Source organism: Anomaloglossus baeobatrachus, chromosome 7 (assembly GCF_048569485.1).
Source record: "Anomaloglossus baeobatrachus isolate aAnoBae1 chromosome 7, aAnoBae1.hap1, whole genome shotgun sequence".
Taxonomy (NCBI): Eukaryota; Metazoa; Chordata; class Amphibia; order Anura; family Aromobatidae; genus Anomaloglossus; species Anomaloglossus baeobatrachus.
In genome coordinates, this window is record NC_134359.1 from 288577078 (window position 1) to 288601195 (window position 24118).

Sequence of the window (24118 nt, forward strand, 5' to 3'; positions counted from 1 at the left end):
CACACACCCGATCGCATCCACTCACACACACACCCGATCGCATCCACTCACACACACACCCGATCGCATCCACTCACACACACACCCGATCGCATCCACTCACACACACACCCGATCGCATCCACTCACACACACACCCGATCGCATCCACTCACACACACACCCGATCGCATCCACTCACACACACCCGATCGCATCCACTCACACACACCCGATCGCATACACTCACACACACACCCGATCGCATCCACTCACACACACCCGATCGCATCCACTCACACACACCCGATCGCATACACTCACACACACACCCGATCGCATCCACTCACACACACACCCGATCGCATCCACTCACACACACCCGATCGCATCCACTCACACACACCCGATCGCATCCACTCACACACACCCGATCGCATACACTCACACACACAGACACTGACGATATCGCACTTACGCGCTCATACTCACAACATCCGGGGATATCACATGCTTCTGGCCATGTGATCCTCCGTCAGGTCCTGGAAGATCACAACAGCACATTTTCGCCGCCGAGAAGCAAGCGATATCCCAGGATGTCGTGAGTATGTGGATGCGATGTGAGGTGTGTATGAGAGTGAGTGTGAGTGTGATCTGATGTGTGTGTATGTTTGTGTGTGTGCGTGTGGACCTTCCGGCGCAGCAGGACCTTGATGGGCTTGTAACCATGCGAGCATGGTTACCAACGTATCCACACCACTCCCACCACTGCCGTGGGAGCGGGGGCCGGGGGAGGGGGAGGGAGTACAGTACTCACCTCCGTGACAGCGCTTGTAACCATGCGAGTATCCACACCACCCCTTTGGGAGCGGGGGCCGGGGGGGGGGGGGGGGGCTGGGGGGGGATAGGGAGTACCGTACTCACCTCCGTGACAGCCGTGTCAGTTAGAGAAATGCGCGGGGGGAGGGAGGGGGTGGGGCCAGAGCTAACGTGCATTGCGTGAGGGGGGCGGGGCGTGGCGTGGCTGAATTGCCAATGCCTGCAGGGTGCCGGGGCGAGAGGCCAATCTGTGGGGGGGGCGGAGCCTGGGCGAGCGGCTGGCCAATCCGTGTGGGGGCGCAGCCTGGGTGAGCGGCCAATCCGTGTGGGGGGGCGGGGCCATGGCGAGCCCAGCGGCCAATCAGCTTTGTGTCACCGTAAGGACACAATTTTGGAGCATGACAGACAGACAGACAGATAGACAGACAGACAGACAGACAGACAGACAGACAGACAGACAGAATAAGGCAATTATATATATAGATAATACTGCACCTAGGTACAAGAATATAACTACTATAATACTGCCCCCTAGGTACAAGAATATAACTACTATAATACTGCCCCCTATGTACAAGAATATAACTACTATAATACTGCCCTCTATATACAAGAATATAACTACTATAATACTGCCCCCTATGTACAAGAATATAACTACTATAATACTGCCCCCTATGTACAAGAATATAACTACTATAATACTGCCCCTATGTACAAGAATATAACTACTATAATACTGCACCTAGGTACAAGAATATAACTACTATAATACTGCCCCCTAGGTACAAGAATATAACTACTATAATACTGCCCCCTATGTACAAGAATATAACTACTATAATACTGCCCCCTATATACAAGAATATAACTACTGTAATACTGCCCCTATGTACAAGAATATAACTACTATAATACTGCACCTATATACAAGAATATAACTACTATAATACTGCCCCTATATACAAGAATATAACTACTATAATACTGCCCCCTATGTACAAGAATATAACTACTATAATACTGCCCCCTATGTGCAGGAATATAAGGTAACTACTATAATACTGCCCTCTATGTACAAGAATATAACTACTATAATACTGTCCCCTATGTACAAGAATATAACTACTATAATACTGCCCCCTATGTACAAGAATATAACTACTATAATACTGTCCCCTATGTACAAGAATATAACTACTATAATACTGCCCCTATATACAAGAATATAACTACTATAATACTGCCCCTATGTACAAGAATATAACTACTATAATATTTCCCCTATGTACAAGAATATAACTACTATAATACTGCTCCTATGTACAAGAATATAACTACTGTAATACTGCCCCTATGTACAAGAATATAACTACTATAATATTTCCCCTATGTACAAGAATATAACTACTATAATACTGCCCCTATGTACAAGAATATAACTACTGTAATACTGCCCCTATGTACAAGAATATAACTACTATAATACTGCTCCCTATGTACAAGAATATAACTGCTATAATACTGCTCCCTATGTACAAGAATATAACTACTATAATACTGCCCCTATGTACAAGAATATAACTACTATAATACTGTCCCTATGTACAAGAATATAACTACTATAATACTGCTCCTATGTACAAGAATATAACTACTATAATACTGCCCCTATGTACAAGAATATAACTGCTATAATACTGCCCCTATGTACAAGAATATAACTGCTATAATACTGCCCCTATGTACAAGAATATAACTACTATAATACTGCCCCTATGTACAAGAATATAACTACTATAATACTGCTCCTATGTACAAGAATATAACTACTATAATACTGCCCCTATGTACAAGAATATAACTACTATAATACTGCCCCTATGTACAAGAATATAACTACTATAATACTGCCCCTATGTACAAGAATATAACTGCTATAATACTGCCCCTATGTACAAGAATATAACTGCTATAATACTGCCCCTATGTACAAGAATATAACTACTATAATACTGCCCCTATGTACAAGAATATAACTACTATAATACTGCTCCTATGTACAAGAATATAACTACTATAATACTGCCCCTATGTACAAGAATATAACTACTATAATACTGCCCCTATGTACAAGAATATAACTACTATAATACTGCCCTATGTACAAGAATATAACTGCTATAATACTGCCCCTATGTACAAGAATATAACTACTATAATACTGCCCCTATGTACAAGAATATAACTACTATAATACTGCTCCTATGTACAAGAATATAACTACTATAATACTGCCCCTATGTACAAGAATATAACTGCTATAATACTGCCCCTATGTACAAGAATATAACTACTATAATACTGCCCCTATGTACAAGAATATAACTACTATAATACTGCCTCTATGTACAAGAATATAACTACTATAATACTGCTCCTATGTATAATAATATAACTACTATAATACTGCTCCTATGTACAAGAATATAACTACTATAATACTGCCCCTATGTACAAGAATATAACTACTATAATACTGCCCCCTATGTACAAGAATATAACTACTATAATACTGCTCCTATGTACAAGACTATAACTACTATAATACTGCTCCTATGTACAAGAATATAACTACTATAATACTGACCCTATGTACAAGAATATAACTACTATAATACTGCCCCCTATGTACAAGAATATAACTACTATACTACTGTCCCTATGTACAAGAATATAACTACTATAATACTGCCCCCTATGTACAAGAATATAACTACTATAATACTGCCTCCTATGTACAAGAATATAACTACTATAATACTGCCCCCTATATACAAGAATATAACTACTATAATACTGTCCCCTATGTACAAGAATATAACTACTATAATACTGCCCCCTATATACAAGAATATAACTACTATAATACTGCCCCCTATGTACAAGAATATAACTACTATAATACTGCCCCCTATGTACAAGAATATAACTACTATAATACTGCTCCTATGTACAGGAATATAACTACTATAATAGTGCCCCCTATAGACTGGAATGTATACCAGTTAGATATTAATAGTATGTATAACAATATGGCAGGGATAAGTAAACCTAAATTCTACGTTACTCTCAGACGCTCTGTATTTTCATTCCTTGTCGTCTGGAAGGATAAATATTTAGCATTGATTATGTGATGAGTTGAGGATTTTTGTTCTTGTTATTCTTAGTTTTGCAAATCTATATTTGAAACAATGAATTAGTTGGAGCACAAATAAATAAACCCGTCTGAGTTGACGTATGGATGTATATAACCTGCTCTACGCTGTGTACCTTTACCGGTCAGACTGTGCACTGCTTTGCCATGTTTTCTCATTAATGAGCATGCACGGTGCCATGATTACTTTCCGTGACGTCTCGCACGTTTCCCGGCAGTGTACCCTCCGCGCCTCTTTAAATCCAGACCCTGTTATTTCTGTTCTCAGACTCCCAACTAAAGGCAAAAAAAGCCGCTCATATTCATGGAAAAAGAAAGGGAGCGGACTTATTTTTAGATTGTAACAGCACCTAATGCAGGAAAAAGGACGACAATGCATAGGACCCAACCGTCATCTCTACACAGGACAATATTAGGGATCCGACAGCCAAGCCTCATAGGGTCCGGCAGAAAAGATTCACTGAACCCAGGTCTGGGGTCCGCGCCAATGATGGACCATGGCACCGCGAACGATCCTCAATGTTGGCATCAAAGGCACCCATTGCGATTATCAAGCCCCTATGATGTACATTACTTATCCAGTACTGATTATGAGTTACCTCCGGTATTATACTCCAGAGCTGCACTCACTATTCTGCTGATCCTGTACTGATCCCAAGTGACATCTTGTATTATACTCCAGAGCTGCACTCACTATTCTGTTGGTGCAGTCACTGTGTACATACATTACATTACTGATCCTGAGTTACCTCCTGTATTATACTCCAGAGCTGCATTCACTATTCTGCTGGTGCAGTCACTGTGTACATACATTACATTACTGATCCTGAGTTACCTCCTGTATTATACTCCAGAGCTGCATTCACTATTCTGCTGGTGCAGTCACTGTGTACATACATTACATTACTTATCCTGTACTGTTCCTGAGTTACCTCCTGTATTATACTCCAGAGCTGCACTCACTATTCTGCTGGTGGAGTCACTGCTTACATACTGTACATTACATTACTTATCCTGTACTGTTCCTGAGTTATCTCCTGTATTATACTCCAGAGCTGCACTCACTATTCTGCTGGTGCAATCACTGTGTACATACATTACATTACTTATCACAAACTGATTCTGAGTTACATCCTGTATTATACTCCAGAGCTGCACTCACTATTCTGCTGGTGCAGTCACTGTGTACATACATTACATTACTGATCCTGAGTTGCCTTCTGTATTATACTCCAGAGCTGCACTCACTATTCCACTGGTGCAGTCACTGTGTACATACATTACATTACTGATCCTGTACTAATCCTGTATTTTACTCCAGAGCTGTAATCATAATTCTAACAGGAGAGTCTTTATGGTGACCAGCAGAATAGTGAGTGCAGGATGGTTTGCACAAGATTTCATGCCTTCTCTATAGGGATAGTGGAGTAATAGGCACAGCACAGATGTCTTGTTGGAAAAAAAAAATGTTAAGACATTTTAATTAAAGTTGACAATCCTTCTTTCTCCAGACATCATCTGTTGGAAGAGGTTTGCAAGACTGTAACACACATCAGATGGTCAGCTTCCAGATCAATACAGGATATATAATGTAATGTATGTACATAGTGACTCCACCAGCAGAATAGTGAGTGCAGCTCTGGAGTATAATACAGGAGGTAACTCAGGATCAGTAATGTAATGTATGTACACAGTGACTGCACCAACAGAATAGTGAGTGCAGCTCTGGAGTACAATACAGGATGTAACTCAGGATCAGTAATGTAATGTATATACACAGTGACTGCACCAGCAGAATAGTGAGTGCAGCTCTGGAGTATAATACAGGAGGTAACTCAGGATCAGTAATGTAATGTATGTACACAGTGACTGCACCAACAGAATAGTGAGTGCAGCTCTGGAGTATAATACAGGATGTAACTCAGAATCAGTACAGGAATAGTAATGTAATGTATGTACACAGTGACTGCACCAGCAGAATAGTGAGCGCAGCTCTGGAATATAATACAGGATGTAACTCAGGATCAGTAATGTATGTACACAGTGACTGCACCAGCAGAATAGTGAGTGTAGCTCTGGAGTATAATACAGGATGTAACTCAGGATCAGTAATGTAATGTATCTACAGTAACTGCACCAGCAGAATAGTGAGCGCAGCTCTGGAGTATAATACAGGATGTAACTCAGGATCAGTACAGAAATAGTAATGTAATATATGTACACAGTGACTGCACCAGCAGAATAGTGAGTGCAGCTCTGGAGTATAATACCAGATGCACTCAACTTGTTACAACCGTTCATAAACTATTAAATATCTTGCTAATATATATATATATATATATATATATATATATATGTATATATATATATATATATATAAAACCCCCTAGAAGGTCATATAAATTAGATGAAAATATTGATTACAAAACAGCTCATAAGGAATATCATAGAGCAAGGCGCGATCCTCCTGGGTTTCTGTCTCCTTGGTGCTTTACTGACACAAGAAGCCAAGACACGCAAACATTGTATCTTGGCAGCTTAAAAAAAATATTGTCCCTATGAGTATATCTAGCCATAGAGGACGGGCCACCGTTCAGAGTAGATAGATATTTGGGGAACACGTGGAGAGATGTCTGTGTTCCTGTTGCTATGGTGGTAATATAAATGTATAATGACCGTATTACTTCCATCACTGGGATCACAGGTAGACATTTGGCCCAGTACTCCATCTACATAAAGTTTTCTATGTCCTTTCCGAACTTTTTGAACTTTCCTTTAAGTTCAGTGTTCCCTACAATGGCTGACACATTGTCACCCATCTAACCCACCGCTCCCTATCCAACAATCCCTACATCTGCCCAGTGTTTACAAGCCTAACCCACACGTGTGTGTTGCAAATCACAATCCAGAATGAGGCGTAGTTTAAAAGTTACGCCACCAACAAAAAAAAAGACAAAATTCCTCTTGTACGCAGACGTCATCCCCTTTTATGCTATGGATTAAGACATTGCATGTAAAACAAGAGCAACCATAACAATATGAGATTTGCCCAGCAAACAAATGGTTAATAAGTTCCGAAAGCCAAATGTCTAAAAATGTGTGTGTGTGTGTGTGTGTGTGTATGTGCCTGTTTGTGTGTGTATATGTGTGTGTGTGCCTGCTTGTGTGTGTGTGTGTGTATATGTGTGCGTGTATGTGCCTGTTTGTGTGTGTGTGTGTGTGCGTGCCTGTTTGTGTGTGTATATGTGTGTGTGTATGTTCCTGTTTGTGTGTGTGTATGTTCCTGTTTGTGTGTGTGTATGTGCCTGTTTGTGTGTGTGTATTTGCCTGTGTGTGTGTGTGTGCGTGTGCGTATGTATGTGCCTGTGTGTGTGTGCGTGTATGTGCCTGTGTGTGTGTGTGCGTCTATGTGCCTGTGTGTGTGTGTGTTCCTGTTTGTGTGTGTGTGCCTGTGTGTGTGTATGTGCCTGTGTGTGTGTATGCGCCTGTGTGTGTGTGTATGTGCCTGTGTGTGTGTGTATGTTCCTGTCTGTGTGTGTGTGTGCCTGTGTGTGTATGTGCCTGTGTGTGTATGTGCCTGTGTGTGTATGTGCCTGTGTGTGTATGTTTCTGTCTGTGTGTGTGTGTGCCTGTGTGTGTATGTGCCTGTGTGTGTATGTGCCTGTGTGTGTATGTGCCTGTGTGTGTGTATGCACCTGTGTGTGTGTGTATGTGCCTGTGTGTGTGTGTATGTGCCTGTGTGTATGCGCCTGTGTGTGTATGTGCCTGTGTGTGTATGTGCCTGTGTGTGTGTATGCACCTGTGTGTGTGTGTATGTGCCTGTGTGTGTGTATGCACCTGTGTGTGTGTGTATGCACCTGTGTGTGTGTGTATGTGCCTGTGTGTGTGTGTATGTGCCTGTGTGTATGCGCCTGTGTGTGTATGTGCCTGTGTATGTGCCTGTGTGTATGTTCCTGTTTGTGTGTGTGTGTGCGTGTGTGTGTGTGTGTGTGTGTGTGTGTATGTGCCTGTGTGTATGTGCCTGTGTGTGTGCCTGTGTGTGTATGTTCCTGTTTGTGTGTGTGTGTGCGTGTGTGTGTGTGTGTATGTTCCTGTTTGTGTGTGTGTGTGCGCGCGCGCGCGTGCGTGCGTGCGTGTGTGTGTGTATGTGCCTGTGTGTATGTGCCTGTGTGTGTGCCTGTGTGTGTATGTTCCTGTTTGTGTGTGTGTGCGCGTGTGTGTGTATGTTCCTGTTTGTGTGCGTGCGTGTGTGTGTGTGTGTGTGTGTATGTGCCTGTGTGTGTGCCTGTGTGTGTATGTTCCTGTTTGTGTGTGTGTGTGCGTGTGTGTGCGCGTGTGTGTGTATGTTCCTGTTTGTGTGCGTGCGTGTGTGTGTGTATGTGCCTGTGTGTATGTGCCTGTGTGTGTGCCTGTGTGTGTATGTTCCTGTTTGTGTGTGTGTGCGCGTGTGTGTGTATGTTCCTGTTTGTGTGCGTGCGTGTGTGTGTGTGTGTGTGTGTATGTGCCTGTGTGTGTGCCTGTGTGTATGTTCCTGTTTGTGTGTGTGTGTGCGTGTGTGTGCGCGTGTGTGTGTATGTTCCTGTTTGTGTGCGTGTGTGTGTGTGCGCGCGTGTGTGTGTGTGTGTGTGTGTGTGTGTGTGTGTGTGTGTGTGTGTGTGTGTGTGTGTGTGTGTGTTTGTGTGTGTAAAAAGAGGATGAAACAAACCCACTTAATGTAAAAATCCCAGGGAATAAGTGCTGCCACAAGCTAAACTTCCTGCATGCAGCCTCCCCCCACCCCCGGATTGAGACCCTCCAGGGAACAAAAGGGTTACAAGCCTCCCATCCCAAGACTAAGGGGTTTATTATGGTACCCACCAATAAATGTCTCCATCGGGCACCTGGTGCCATTCTCTTAGGAAAGGGCAAGTTTCCATAGAATGGATAGAAGTTGCAGAGGTAACAGTGTATCCAGCACAGACACTTCACTGTGCCAGGAGGTATTTTAGGGAGGGAAGGATATTTTAACAAGCTCTGAGTTACATGCCAACATATCTGCCCACTGGATTCTTGCGATGGAAGGGCATGGTGCAGAGGCCCTGCATGCAAGTTACTATAGAAGATACAATGTATCACTACAGAAGTATAAATATATAAACAAGGATGGAGGAGGAGGGGGGCAATCCCACACCCTAAAGAAGAGGCCTCTTCCTCCAGACATCTCATGCAACAGGCCCCTGGGCATCTGCAGGGTGGCAGAGTGGGTGAGGGCCCCCCATATCTGTATGTAAACCCCCCAACCCACACACCCTAACAAGGAAAAGCCCCCCACACTCACCCCACTGGACTCTCTCCTTCCTATAGGGGTCTTTTCTGTGCCAAGCAGGGTCTCCTGTGACTGTGTACAGAGGGGGCAGGGAGGGGGCTCCTCTCCCCCCACCCCTCCCAGCTCAGGGTGAGACCTCAGAGGGCCACTGGGCAGGAGAGATCGGGTGTCTATGGAGCCCCAGACGGGCGGCAGGGAGATGTGAGGCAGCCAGGGAAGGATGAGGGGAGGAGAGAAGGGAGGAGGGAGGGAGAAACAAGAGCCTGCAAGGAAGGGAGGGGGGAGCAGGGAGGAGGAAGGGAGAGCAAGGGGTCCTAATTCCATACCCCTCCTGGGGTGCAGCCATACTGTACTGGTACTATGTAGCAGCTGATGCATTGTATACAGGCTGCAGAGCATTGCACAGAGGATTATAAAGTGTGACTCTGCAGAAGGAACAATGTAACAGTGCCAGAGGCTTGTATGGGGCACCAGTGGCATGCAGCTGTCCTGATACAACACTGCCCATGCACCCAGAGAATTGACAATTGTTGCATTATGTGCCTATTATCATGTTCTAACCCGTAATCATTATAATGAGCGTCTCATGGAACAATGTATCCATATCTATGCGCCGCACAATGGCAAATCGCTGTACAAGGCGGTGGTGGAGTCACTTGCGGACACAGGACACAAACAATATATTTTGTTTTATATACTTTGCAATCCAATAATTTGGCATAATGCACAATTTCGCCTGCTTTGGAGGTAGAAATGGGCCCCCTTATCTCTTGGGATATGTCCACCCCTGGGGGCAGCTCATATATTGCATAGCGGGGTTACAAGGGGGTTCCAAAAAGCCACTCAAGTTTTAACTATTTATTAGAAACATGGCTTGGGTAGAAAACTGAAACTTTGGCCCAAGTGAATGAGAATCAGACCCTCCCCACCACTGGCAAAAAAAAAAGGGGGGTCCCCTGTGAAAGAACAATAAACGGGTCAATAACTCATGGAAAGAGACAGGGAAAGATACAGACAGACAGAGACAGAGACAGACAAAGAGACAGACAGGGAAAGAGAGACAGGAAAATACAGGGAAAGAGATAGAAAGAGATAGAGAGACAGACAGGGAAAGATATAGAGAGACAGACAGGGAAAGAGAGAGACAGATAGGGAACGAGATAGAGAGACAGACAGGGAAAGATATAGAGAGACAGACAGATAGGGAACGAGATAGAGAGATAGGGAACGAGATAGAGAGACAGACAGGGAAAGAGATAGAGAGACAGACAGGGAAAGAGAGAGACAGACAGGGAAAGAGATAGAGAAAGAGATAGACAAATAGGGAAAGAGATAGAGAGACAGACAGGGAAAGAGATAGACAGAGAAAGAGATAGAGAGACAGACAGGGAAAGAGATAGAGAGACAGACAGGGAAAGAGATAGAGAGACAGATAGGGAAAGAGATAGAGAGACAAACAGATAAAGAGATAGGGAAAGAGATAGAGAGACAGAGAGGGAAAGAGATAGAGAGACAGAGAGGGAAAGAGATAGAGAAAGAGATAGAGAAACAGATAGGGAAAGAGATAGAGAGACAGACAGGGAAAGAGATAGAGAGACAGAGAAGGAAAGAGATAGAGAAAGCGATAGAGAGACAAACAGATAAAGAGATAGAGAGACAAACAGATAAAGAGATAGAGACAGACAGGGAAAGAGACAGACAGAGAAAGAGATAGAGACACAGATAGGGAAAGAGACAGACATATTATCCCGGGCAACGCCGGGTGCTACAGCTAATAAGTCATAAAAATGCACAATCCCACCTGCTTTGCAGGTAAAAATGAGCCCCCTGACCTCTTGGGCCCCCGTGCAGCTGCACCAATGATATGACCGCCCCTGCTCCCCCCACCAAGATAAACGTCCCTTTCAATTGGAAGGCGCTCCAGTAAATGCTTGCGCTCTGGCAGGCCGGCCGCTACTTTAATCCCCATCTGCTATCCGATCGCTCACCAAGGTTACTCTGCCTTATCCAAACATGTTTTATAGGCCAATACCTTCACTTTATGGGATTATTATTTCAATGGCAAATACAATAAAGCACGGGGGCGGCAGGCTGATACTGTAGATAGCGGAGATGTTTCCACTACTAGGCCGCGTTCCCATGAGAAGAATCGCTGTGTTTTTTCCCGCCATGATTTTTGCAGGCGTCTCCACCAAAATACAAAACCTATTATGATTATTGCATTTTTCCCTTTCCCGGTTTATATTTGACACTGGTTTTTTTTCTCCATTTTTGGTGCCAAAATTCTAGGATTCAATACAATCTTACAGGATAAAAAGTGCTCCCCCCCCAAAAAAAACCCCCCAAAGTTCCATATCCTCTTTATTTAATGCACAGTGGGCATTGGTTTTCACTACATCACATCTGCTAGGCCTCATGGACTAAAACAAGGCCTGTTGCTCCTAGCAACCAATCAGAGAGCAACACTCATTTACTAAACTGCACTGGACAAATGTAAACTGATCGCTGATTGGTTGCTATTGGTAACCAGGCCTATTCTCCTCTGAGGCAAGTGAGGCCTGTGGTTTTATTAAGTAAACCAGCACCATTCATATAAATGTGATCACACACCGATACTTAGAATCTACATGATCTATAATTATGCCTCAGTGAGAGATATGTCACTGCTTTGTGAGGCAGGTTCGCCATTCAGGTGTCCTGGCAGCCATTTTGAAAGATAAAATGGCAGCAATATTGGTTGGGACCAGAGTTAGCTCCTATAGCTGCTGTTTAACTTCTTGTCAGGTCCTGACTTTGGCATTCAAGTGGTGAGATCCCCAAACATGCCAATTGGGGTGCACATCAGCTTCTCCCTCCATAACATGATCACGGGGCACTGATGGATTCCCATGGCAGTCAGGAGACTGATGAAGGCTCCTGTCGTTGTCACAGGCTAGGTTTCAAGCCCTCATGTGGCTACGGGGACAGAAAAATAAAAAAGTTCTGGCTCTTTGAAGAAGGTGAGGAAAAAGACGAAGGCAGAAAGATTGGCCGCAGGGTGGGAGTAGACCGATTTTGTAAAGATGGACTTCCCCTTTAATTTTCTTCACCTTTCTTTTCCATTTGTTGACAAGCGGCAGACAAATTGACTCACCGGACATAAAGTCGTGTATAATCCGAGTGATAATGCCAAGTCTGATTATCCGGAGGGGGAGGGGAAGGGGTCTCTAGGGGACCCCCCAGACCATCATTAGCCTGTTTTTATTTCCTCACTTCCCAGACAATAGAGAATGACAGTGAATAGATGTCGCCAGCATTTTGAACTAATGGAATTATAAGAAAATCAGACAAGCGGAGGCCGGGAAGGAGATGGAGCAGCCGCATTGACCTCCTGGTAACTAAAAGGCCTGTGGTTATAAAGTGGTCTGCTCAAGGGGGCACTTAGGGGCTGGCGGATTCACATCAAACAGCTGTGCCCCTCAGGAAATAGGATATAGGGCTGGAGGCATGGAGCAGTGTATGATAACTGGTATATCGGACACATTGACTATATTGGGTGGGGAAGCTCGAGGGCACAGACATTTATCTCAAATTATTTACAATAATCATTGCCTTAATTGTTGTATTTTCATTTTCTTTACAACAATTTTTGGAATAATCCAAATTCATGTCATACTCCATCCATTGGGGTCTCCAACGCCTACTCACTACTCATTGAATCATTTTCCTCAGTGTGCATCTGAAACTAAACCTCATGGTATCATTTTTGCGCATTGTGGAGGTATTATTTATATACTACTACGGCACTACTATTGTGCACTGTATGACACAATTATGGCTTCAATGTGAAAATACCTGTTGAGAATATTTGGACAAATCTGCAACAAAATCCACATCCCACAGCTGCCATCTTTGTACTCCCAAGAATAGGAGATTATTCCTTCTATATACTGCAATATATATGGAACCTATAATTGTGCCATACAGTTCCCAATAGTAGTGCCGTAGTAGTATATAAATAATACCTCCACATATATACAATACGATATCGCAGAATATAAAAGAATTAGGATCTCCTATTCTTGGGAGGACAACGATGGCAGCTATGGGATTACTTGACCCATGTACAGTATATAGGATAAGTGATCAATCGATTACAGGTTCAAATTCCCTATGGGGATTAAAACAAGTAAATATTAATAATAAATAATGTCTTAAAACAAATATACTTTTGCCACCTTCAGCAGGTTTTATCTATGAAAATATAAAACTAATTAAAGGGGTTGTCCACTACTCAAACAACCCCGTCTCAATTGCTATATCCCCTGGTATAAAATATAAACAGCCTATACTCCTCTCCATTGCTGGCACTGTTACAGTGATAAAACATTGTATGTGCCATAAAATGTGTGTGCCACACAAATTATTTTTTACTGCACAATGAATGCCATGAACACAAGGCACAAAAAAACCCCAAAACATTGGTAAAATTGCATTTTGTTAATTGTCTCAGGGGTGCTAGAATTTCAGGGCAGTATCCAGGCACCTTCCTAACAGGGAACCTGTCACCAGATTTTTCACTGTTACTAAAAGTGTCACCTTCTGCAGCTCCTGGGCTGCATTCTATGAAGGTGCACCATGCGCCCAGACCCCAGAAATAACTGAAAACATAGCTGCCCTCGCGCGCACCGGTGAGCTAAATGCGCAGGTGCGAGATTATGGTCGGGTACGAGGATGACGCTGGTGAGGTCATGCACAGCGCCGACCATAATCTCGCGCCTGCGCATTTAGCTCACAGGCGTGCGCGATATGACAGAGCGAACTGCGCCTACGCGAGCGGACATAACTGCACAGTCGCGAGATTTGAAAGCGCAAGGAGGATGATGACGGAGGCATCATCACGTCAATCAAGAAAGGAGGACGGCGAACAGTGGCAGGAGGGGGGATAGGAGCAGAAAATGAGCACGCCCATATGAGCCACACAGGTAATTAGCATACCTAACGGTCATGTTTTATAAAGTTATTTTTGGGGTCTGGAAGGGGAGTCAGGGCACAAGGTGCACCTTCATAGAATGCAGCTGAGGAGCTGCAATAGGTGACACTTTTAGTTTAATAGTGAAAAATCTGGTGACAGGTTCCCTTTAATAGCAATATCGGATCTGACGGGTTCCTTCTTTTCAGGAGCGCTCCAGTTGGCTGCTATTCTATGCGCTCTCTGATGACACAAATGCATCAGTGCACTGGAGCAGGTATGATCGTTCGGAGAAGTGCTTGCAAGCGCTGCTGGAAAGAGCTTGTAAGCGCTGTGCTTCTTGTTTGGAAAACTGGCCACTTCTGAAAAACGTTCAGTGGTGACCGCTAACATAGACAACTATCAGTAAACTGTAACAGTAATAACACCATAGAGACATTGTATGATCGTAATGGCCAGCTGATGATTGCAGCCCTGCGTAATCCACAGTGTCAAGCGTTACATTAATGCAGGAATGTGTCCCTGGGAATTGCACACATATGTTTGCAAGTAAGTGTGATCCAATGGTCTCTGCAGATTGAGGGTGGGGGTGGAGAAGGAAATCCCAGCTCAGCCATGATGGGCATATCTGCTTTACCCCTCTCGCCCTCTGCCAGGCGGCTCGGTGATACCGATATATCTGTTACCTTTAGGTCTGATGCCATGGCCCCGTTCAGGGCACGCTTGTGTTTATAGAGCAGCTTCTAGTTCCTCTTTCGACTCTACGGGATTTTATTTTACCGTAATCCCCAACGAGAGAAAAACCAGGCCTGACCCAGGCTGTAAACACTGCTAAAAGCAGGGCTTAGCCGAAATAACCTGAGCCGCAGTGTATGGCAATGGTTAAAAAGGACAGAACCAATTTATCAAAGAAAAAAAATGCCCCAATTAATCCAATATACATAGTTACCAAAACTGGTGTTGACCCAATACAACCCCAAACTCAATGCCACTGCTTTGTATAGCACCTACCAGGGCAAAACATAAAGCTCGTAGGCCCTGGTGCGAAATCTCCAAATGTAACAAGCCTTTACTAGTGTTAGTCTTCTCATATGGGCCAAAGGGACCTTTAAAGATCCCTTAGGCTCCGGGTCGTGGGTGCGACTGCAACCCCTGCACCCGCAAGATAAGACCTGGTACAACTCGTTTTGGCCTTGGACTTCCCTGAATTTCCAAAATTGGTACAATCCCAGCAAATCAAGGACTGTTGCCTCCACCTGCCCAACCCCAGAAATGGGTTTTGTTGTTATTTGGGCATTTTTAAGCTTTATTCCATATTCATTCACAACTCGCAAAGTTGGTATATAATGGTGCACACACAGATTGGGTGCAAAAAAGGAGTGCGGCGGTGGATTAGCATCGCTGGTGCACATAGTATACATATAATAATGAGTGTGCTGCGTCTGGATGATAGTCCTAATCTATACTACCCCCCCCCCCCCTTACTACCCCAGATAAAGCGAGCAGTAAGGGCATCACATTGAGACGCTTCCCACCGCCATACATTGCCTGTCTGTGCACAGTCAGCTATCTCGCCCATGGAAATAGAGATAAATGACTTAGAAAACAATGAGAAAGAAATCACAGAGATGACGAAAGGCTCCGACTCACTTGTGTGGCTAAGAATAAAAGGGTGCTTACACTGGCCCAATAATGAGACACGATTGACTATATAATGTTATGCACATATGTATTGCAACACGGGTAAAAGGGAAAGAAAGCCTATATCAATACAGCGGCACCTGCACCCTACTAGGATCCCGAACTGCATAGCCACTAATGGCTTGTGCACAGGCTGGAATATCCCTACCTGCAACAGTAGAAACCCACAATTTAGACCTGTCTGCCTAAAAGGCCGTCAAGTTGTTTCTCGTACCTCCTGAGAAACCAGAGGGGAGGATGTTAAGCACTATAAACCAATATAGGGTAAACATGGAAAGATAAGTAGGGGCTCAAGGTGAGGAAACAAAATATGTGCAGAGGCGGACAAAGGGAAAATAATAATAATTAAACACTTAATAACTGTCAAGGGTGACAGAGAGACATGTGGTTTCTGGCAATAGAAGATCTCAGCATTTGGCTACGCAAAATGCTCCCTGACTTTCCATTGTTCCTGCTATCAGTATTCATTGGTATAGGTAGCTTTCCTGTTTAATTTTCATCTCTCCCCCTTTTGGACCCAGTAGGAGCTCGCCTCCCACCCAGCTGCTGATCATCAGTATTCCTCTAGTGCATAAATACTCCCTTCTTCCCTGGACAAGTACTGGTGATATTATTCAGTTCATTCTAGCTCTGGTTGCAAGCAGATGGCTTGCTCTCATCTGTAGTATCAGTGCTGAAGCTTTGCTGAACTTGTGCCTGTGCATTCTTTTGATAAGTAGTTCATGCTTTTCCCCCTGTGTGTCCTCCTTGTGTCTTCCTTTAGCGTTTAGTGGAGTTGACGAAGAGCTCATCCCACCCGTTCCCTATTTAGGATCCAGCACTAGGGATACCTAGGGTCAGGTATCCGGCTCAGTGCATAGGTGCAGAATCTATCTAGGGTGGTGAGGGACCCCTGGAAACAGCATTAGGTTTGGTCAGGGGTCATCATTCCCCACCTTCCCTAGATGCAGGGTTGCCCTTCCCTTGCCTTTCACTGCTTGCTTGGTACTTCCCGTACCTAGCATGACAACAACCTAACAGAAAACAAAAGATAGGTGTAGGAAAGGCAAATGAGAAAACAATACTACTCTCCCCCTAAATCCCTTAGCTGCAGGGCTGCAACTCCTTAGCAATAATCCACATAGAAATATAACCAGCAGAGAAGGCTAGTATTAGGGGAGTATAAATAGCCCCACCCGGGATGTGATAGGACAGAGAAAATGAGCAAGTGAGAACACCTCATAACCAAAGGGATAGAAGCAAAGGTAAAATATAATCAGAATTGGACAGGGACTGACCAGGCTGTGGCTCAGCAGGAACGGAAACCGACCACCCAGCACAAGGTTACCGTATCGAGTCCCAAACTCAAGGCATGACTATTACAAGCCTATTGGAGCTTGCTTTCAAATGAGTATCTTTTTGGCTTCTTTTCTTATCCTAAATCCCTTGGCTGCAAGGCTGGAACTCCATAGCAGTAATCCACATAGAAGTATAGCCAGCAGAAAAGACTGGTCTCCGGGGAGTATAAATAGCCCCACCCTGGATGTGATAGGACGGAGAAAATGAGCAAGTGAGAACATCTGATAACCAAAGGGATATAAGCAAAGGTAAAAGACAATCAGCATTTGGACAGGGAGTGACCAAGCTTTGGCTCAGCAGGGACGGAAACCGACCACCCAGCACAAGGTCACTGAATCGAGTCCTGAACCTGAGGCATTACTTATACAAGCCGATTGGAGCTTGCTTTCAAACAAGTGTCTTTTTGGGTTCTTCTCATCTCCTAAATCCCTTGGTTGCAAGGCTGTAACGCTTTAGCAGTAATCCACATAGAAGTATATCCAGCTGAGAAGACTGGTATCAGGGGAGTATAAATAGCCTCACCCTGGATGTGATAAGACAGAGAAAATGAGCAAGTGAGAACACCTGATACCTGTAAACCAAAAGAATAGAAGCAAAGGTAATAGACAATCAGCATTTGGACAGGGACTGACCAGGCTGTGTCTCAGCAGGGATGGAAACTGACCACCTAGGACAAGGTCACCAGATTGACTCCCAAACCAGAGGCGTGACATATACAAGCCTAATGGAGCTTGCTTTCAAACAAGTGTCTTTTTGGCTTCTTCTCTTCTCCTAAATCCCTTGGCTGCAAGGCTGAAACTACTTAGCAGTAATCCACATAGAAATATAGCCAACAGAGAAGACTGGCCTCATGGGAATATAAATAGCCCCACCCTGGATGTGATAGGACAGAGAAAATGAGAAAGTGAGAACATCTGATAATCAAAGGGATAGAAGCAAAGGTAAAAGATAATCAGCATTTGGACAGGGAGTGACCAAGCTTTGGCTCAGCAGGGACGGAAACCGACCACCCAGCACAAGATCACTGGATCGAGTCCTGAACCTGAGGCATGACATATACAAGCCTATTGGAGCTTGCTTTCAAATGAATATCTTTTCGGCTTCTTTTCTTATCCTAAATCCCTTGACTGCAAGGCTGTAACTCCATAGCAGTAATCCACATATAAATATAGCCAACAGAGAAGACTGGTTTCAGGGGAGTATAAATAATACCACCCTGGATGTGATAGGAAAGAGAAAATGAGCAAGTGAGAACACCCGTCAACCAAAGGGATAGAAGCAAAGATAAAAGATAATCAGCATTTGGACAGGGACTGACCAGCTGTGGCTCAGCAGGGACGGAAATCGACCACCCAGCACAAGGTCACCGGATTGAGTCCCAAACCTGAGGCGTGACATATACAAGCCTATTGGAGCTTGCTTTCAAACAAGTGTCTTTTTGGCTTCTTCTCTTCTCCTAAATCCCTTGGCTGCAAAGCTGGAACGCCTTAGCAGTAATTTACATAGGCATATGGCTAGTAGAGAAGGCTAGTATTAGGGAAGCATAAATAGCCCCACCACTGATGTGATAGGACAGAGAAAATGAGCAAGTGAGAACACCCGATAACCAAAGGGATAGAAGCAAAGGTAAAAGATAATCAGCATTTGGACAGGGACTGACCAGGCTGTGGCTCAGCAATGACGGAAACTGACCACAAGGTCACTGGATTGAGTCCCAAACGTAAGGCATGACATATACAAGCCGATTGGAGCTCGCTCAGCTTTTATCATCAATTTTTTTTTTTATGCAAAAGCAAAGTGCGGCAAGGCTAAGCTTAGTTTTGCGAAGGGTCACTGCAAAATATGACCTTGGGTGTTAGCAATGCAAACTGTCCCTATAATACCTTTTATATAGAGTTAAAAGAGCTACAACAAGTTATCACAGCGCTGGTATTGGCTTCCTCATAAATTAAATTTGGGTTTCCCATGCCCAATAATACCCGGCAATAATGGTAAGTAAGAGGTTAATGTATCAAGCAGTCCCGGAATATCGGGCAGCCGGCCTGCGTCTGGGACTGTGGCCTATAAGCGGGTGGGCAGTCACGGCCAGTATAGGCATTTTCTCCGCAGACTGTGCGCCATTCATGTGTGTAATATCTGTGCCCCCCACCTGGGTCTATTCCTCCTTCCCTTTTCTTTAATGAATTGTGCATTTACAGAGCGGCCCTTGGCTTCTGACAGATTAACCAGATGCCCAATTAGTCTCTGGCGTAACCAGGAATCATGGGCAGCCCTGGCACCGATCCCAGTCCCTCGTCCACCGCCTTGCTTATCTATACAGATTCTGTGCAGGAAAATGGAAGGCTGAAAGCCGCCGATGCCTCAGGAAGACCTATTATTTCTCTCCCTTCCTTCCTGACGCCCTCTTCCAAAAAAAAAACCCCTGGGTCCTGAATGAGTCACCCCCATCTGTGTTGGCAACTTGAGGAGCCTTTTTCTCTACAGCTGGACCCATATGGATACCACCATGAATGACTGGGGAGAGTCCGCAATAATCTCCGTGTAGCGCGGCGTCCGTCCGCTTTCACATGACGTCACCTGTTCCCGATCACGACACCTGAATGCACCAATAAGGCACATAATGGGTAGAAAATCGGCCATCGGGTAGTATCCGATACTCGAAGAGGATCGTTCATCCTCCCGAATAGAATGCAAGAAATACAGTAAACGCTGACACCGGCAGACTAGCAGCAGCAAGGCGCATGGAGCCGTACACACCTATATAGCATCCTGCCTGGCACTGTGGCTGTGTAAAGTGCCCAATAGTGATTTCTCACCACTTTCAAGATCTCTGATGGCTCCTTATCATTTCCCAAGGTCAGGATGTTGATACTACTTGAGTGGACTCAACAGTCCATTGATACAGATTAATGTGACATCATCAAAGTGGTGACGTCATTAGGATGGTGACATCATCAGAGTGGTGACATCATCAGGATGGTGACATCATCAGAGTGGTAACATCATCAGGGTGGTGACATCATCACGGTAGTGACATCAGCAGAGTGGTGACATCCTCAGGGTGGTGACATCATGGTGACATCCTCAGGGTGGTGACATCATCAGAGTGGTGACATCATCAGAATGGTAACATTATCAGGGTGGTGACATCATCAGGGTGGTGACATCATCAGGGTGGTGACGTCATCAGAGTGGTGATATCATCAGGATAGTGACATCCTCAGAGTGGGGACATCATCAGGATGATGACATCATCAGAGTGGTGACATCATCAGGATGGTGACATCATCAGGGTAGTGACATCATCAGAGTGGGGACATCAGGCTGGTGATATCATCAGAGTGGTGACATCATCAGAGTGGTAACATTATCAGGGTGGTGACATCATCAGATTGGTGACATCATCAGAGTGGTGACATCATCAGGGTAGTGACATGATCAGAGTGGTGACATCCTCAGAGTGGTGACTTAGGGTGGTGACATCATCAGAGTGGTGACATCATCAGGGTAGTGACATGATCAGAGTGGTGACATCCTCAGAGTGGTGACTTAGGGTGGTGACATCATCAGAGTGGTGACATCATCAGAGTAGTGACATTATCAGGGTGGTGACATCCTCAAAGCGGTGACATCACTTCAGGACAGGAAGAGCGTATTGTTCTTAACGGTGGGATCAAGAACATGTGCTAAGACGTTATCTACTTTTGAAGAACCCCCTCTACAGATGCTTTCCATTGATGATCCAGTCTGAGTTTACTTCCCCGCAGTGATGATGTCACGTACACCCATGTGATTGTGGCAGCCAATCACTGGCAGCAGAGTTCACGTACATATACTGCATATCATCACTGCATGTAAACAAAGACAAATGGGGACCAGCAGAGTCTCAGCCCTGAAACTGCTGAAAATTAACCCTCCATGAGGAACAATGGCTCTGACAGGTGCATATAGGTAGTGAAAACATTGAAAAGTAGTATTATAATTTTTTAATGGCTTTTTATTCTGGATGCAATTTTTTAATATATTTTTTGTCCGTTTTTCCCATTCGCGCGTCTACCATTATTCTCATATGAGAAAGAAAACAGCGCGTGGATGCAAATCAGACGTCTAAATTGTGCTGTCCATTTTTTTTTCTGGACCTATAAAGTGGGTGGGTTTTGCCACAATTTGGACATGTCCCTGTCTGAGATTTCCATTCGTGTGTTGGATCAGATTTTCACCAATTTTTGGCCCATGCTTCCGGTTTCTTAAGCTCCTCCTAGCAAAAAGGTTGTGAAAAAAAACGGGCAGCGCTAGGATGGAACTGCGCAAACCCATAGACTTAGAAGAACAAAAAAAAGTCGTCTTTTTTTACGGACAAAGAATAATGTGGAGATATCAACGACTACCAATGGCGTAACTACTGTCCTATGGACCCCGGTACAAAATTTGGACCTGGGCCCCCAACAGCATGTTGGTCAGATGGACAATGATACTGTAAAAATGTCCCTCATCCTTTAATTTTGGCCCTTTCCGTACTTTTTAAAAAAGAAACAAACGATTATTCTCACCTTCCTCCGCTCCCACGACATGTGCCGTCCTTCTCTACGCCATCAGCCAACCTCTGCATCGCATGATGTCACTGGCAGGCTGATGTCTGCTGCCGGCCTCTGATTGGCTGGCAGTTTGTATTGCAGTGCAGTGAGTCGGCGGCTCTCTGCACCACAATCCATTTCAGCATAACGTGCACCATGGGCCCAGTTGCGGTCACAACCTCTATGACCGTGATGTTTAAGGCCCAGACGACTATAATGGGTACGTGTTTAACGAAAAATCGACGCCTTATGCAGACACTTGGCCAACAAAAACAAAACTGATATATAAATAGCACCATAAAATAAAAGGGGTCAGAGTAAGGCCTCTTTCACACGTCAGTGATTCTGGAACGTTTGTACATACCAGAATCACAGACATACGCAGAGCCATTAAAATCAATGGGTCTGCACACACATCAGTGATTTTTCACTGACCGTGTTTCTGTGCAGCGTACATGCGTGTCAAGTCCGTTTTTTTCTGGCATTACTGATGTCCCACAGACCACACTATGGTGTGATCCATGAAACACGTACCACAAAAAAAAAGTATCCTTGCAATAAAAAGCTTTTTATACTCACCTTCTCCAGCGATGCTGTGTCCGGCCGCTGATCTCTGCTGCTTCCAAGCCGGCTAATTACTTTCATGAATATTCACTGCACTGCCGACCCGGAAGTAGCAGCAGCGGTGACACAGGAGAGACGGAGTTACAGCATCACGGAGAGCAGGAGCAGGGACAGGTGAGTTTGGAATACCTGATCTCCATGTACTATCAAAGATCACGGATAGCACATGGAGAACACACGTGTGGCGTGAATCACGGCACACGGAGGGACATATGCATTTTCAACATGTCAGTGAAAAACGTGTGTTTTTCACTGAGGTGTGAAACAGGCCTAAGTACGACAAACATGGACGTGTGAACAAGGTCTTAAACATATGGACGGAAAGCGGCTGTGTTATACAGTGTGTCCACCCATATCCTGTCCACCGCCATTAACATGAGAACGGCAGCAGCTATAGGCATAGAAGTGGTGTCTAGGTATAGTAAAGTAGCCATGCGCTACGCAATGAAACCACCTATAGCGCCACCTCGTGGAAAACAACGGAGTTAGCATTTTTATCTCGAAAACGGAACGAGATAGAGAAAAAAAGTGAATTACAAAGTTGTAGGACATCAATTCAATACGAATCGACACCTTGCATATAGAAATGCTATGATATGAAGCCTATGACCCCCCAAAACATTGAATGCTGGTCACGCATATGGCGCTCATTTAACTTTGATGCTCAAAGTGTCCCCCGTCAGCTGCAATGCACATCTGGCCTCTGCACAGCATACTGTATCTTGCTGCACGTTGTGCAATATGGTAGGTGACACGTCTACACAAGCATCTGTGATACGTGGTCGTAGGTCCTGCAATGTTGGTGGAGGGGTCGCATACACCTGCTGTTTGATGTGACCTCACAGAAAGAAGTCCAATGGGGTCAGGTCAGGTGATCGTGGAGGCCACTCCACACAGCCACTATACCCAATGACTTGTAGGAAGGTCTCCATGAGGTATCGCTTCACGTCCGCAGCCTTGTGAGTTTTACACCTTCTAATCAAAGCATTTCTGTATGCAAGGTGTCGATTCGTATTGAATTGATGATGCCCAAAACTTTGTAATTCACTTTTTTTCTCTATATCGTTCCGTTTTCGAGATAAAAATGCTAACCCCGTTGTTTTCCACCAGGTGGCGCTATAGGTGGTTCCATTGCGTAGCGCATGGCTACTTTACTGTACCTAGACACCACTTCTATGTCTATAGCTGCCGCCGTTCTCAAGTTAATGGCGGTGGATAGGATCTGGGTGGGCACACTGTATACTTGAATGTTTGGGGAAAAAATTGTTCCCATTTACAGACATCAAGCAGAGGTCTTGAAAACGGTGAAGAATTGAATTTCAAAGTGTAAGAATGTTGCAAAACTTTTCAATGCCGAAACAACCGTGAAAGTTATGGTCGAAAACTGATCCTCAGAAATGACCAAGAACAGACAGACTCACCGTCCTCTGTCCTCCGTCCTCCATCCTGTGTCCTCCGTCCTCCGTCCTCAGTCCTCCGTCCTCAGTCCTCAGTCAACCGTCCTCAGTCAACTGTGAAAGTTATGCTCGAAAACTGATCCTCAGAATTGACCAAGAACAGACAGACTCTCCGTCCTCCGTCCTCAGTCCTCAGTCCTCTGCCCTCCGTCC

At 44.6% G+C, this 24118-nt stretch overlaps 1 protein-coding gene across 5 annotated transcripts in view; it reads right to left on the bottom strand.

Moving 5' to 3' along the window:
* EPN2 (epsin 2) overlaps window positions 1-24118 on the bottom strand; it is a 63851-nt gene extending 39733 nt beyond the window's left edge. For 3 of the 5 annotated variants that reach the window (XM_075318340.1, XM_075318337.1, XM_075318341.1), the window contains exon 1: window positions 9333-9539. The gene's annotated coding sequence lies outside the window, so the exon portion shown is untranslated. Of the gene's footprint in view, window positions 1-8872; window positions 8976-9332; window positions 9540-23929 lie in introns of those variants that run through there. The other 2 variants (XM_075318338.1, XM_075318339.1) reach the window with 2 other exon arrangements.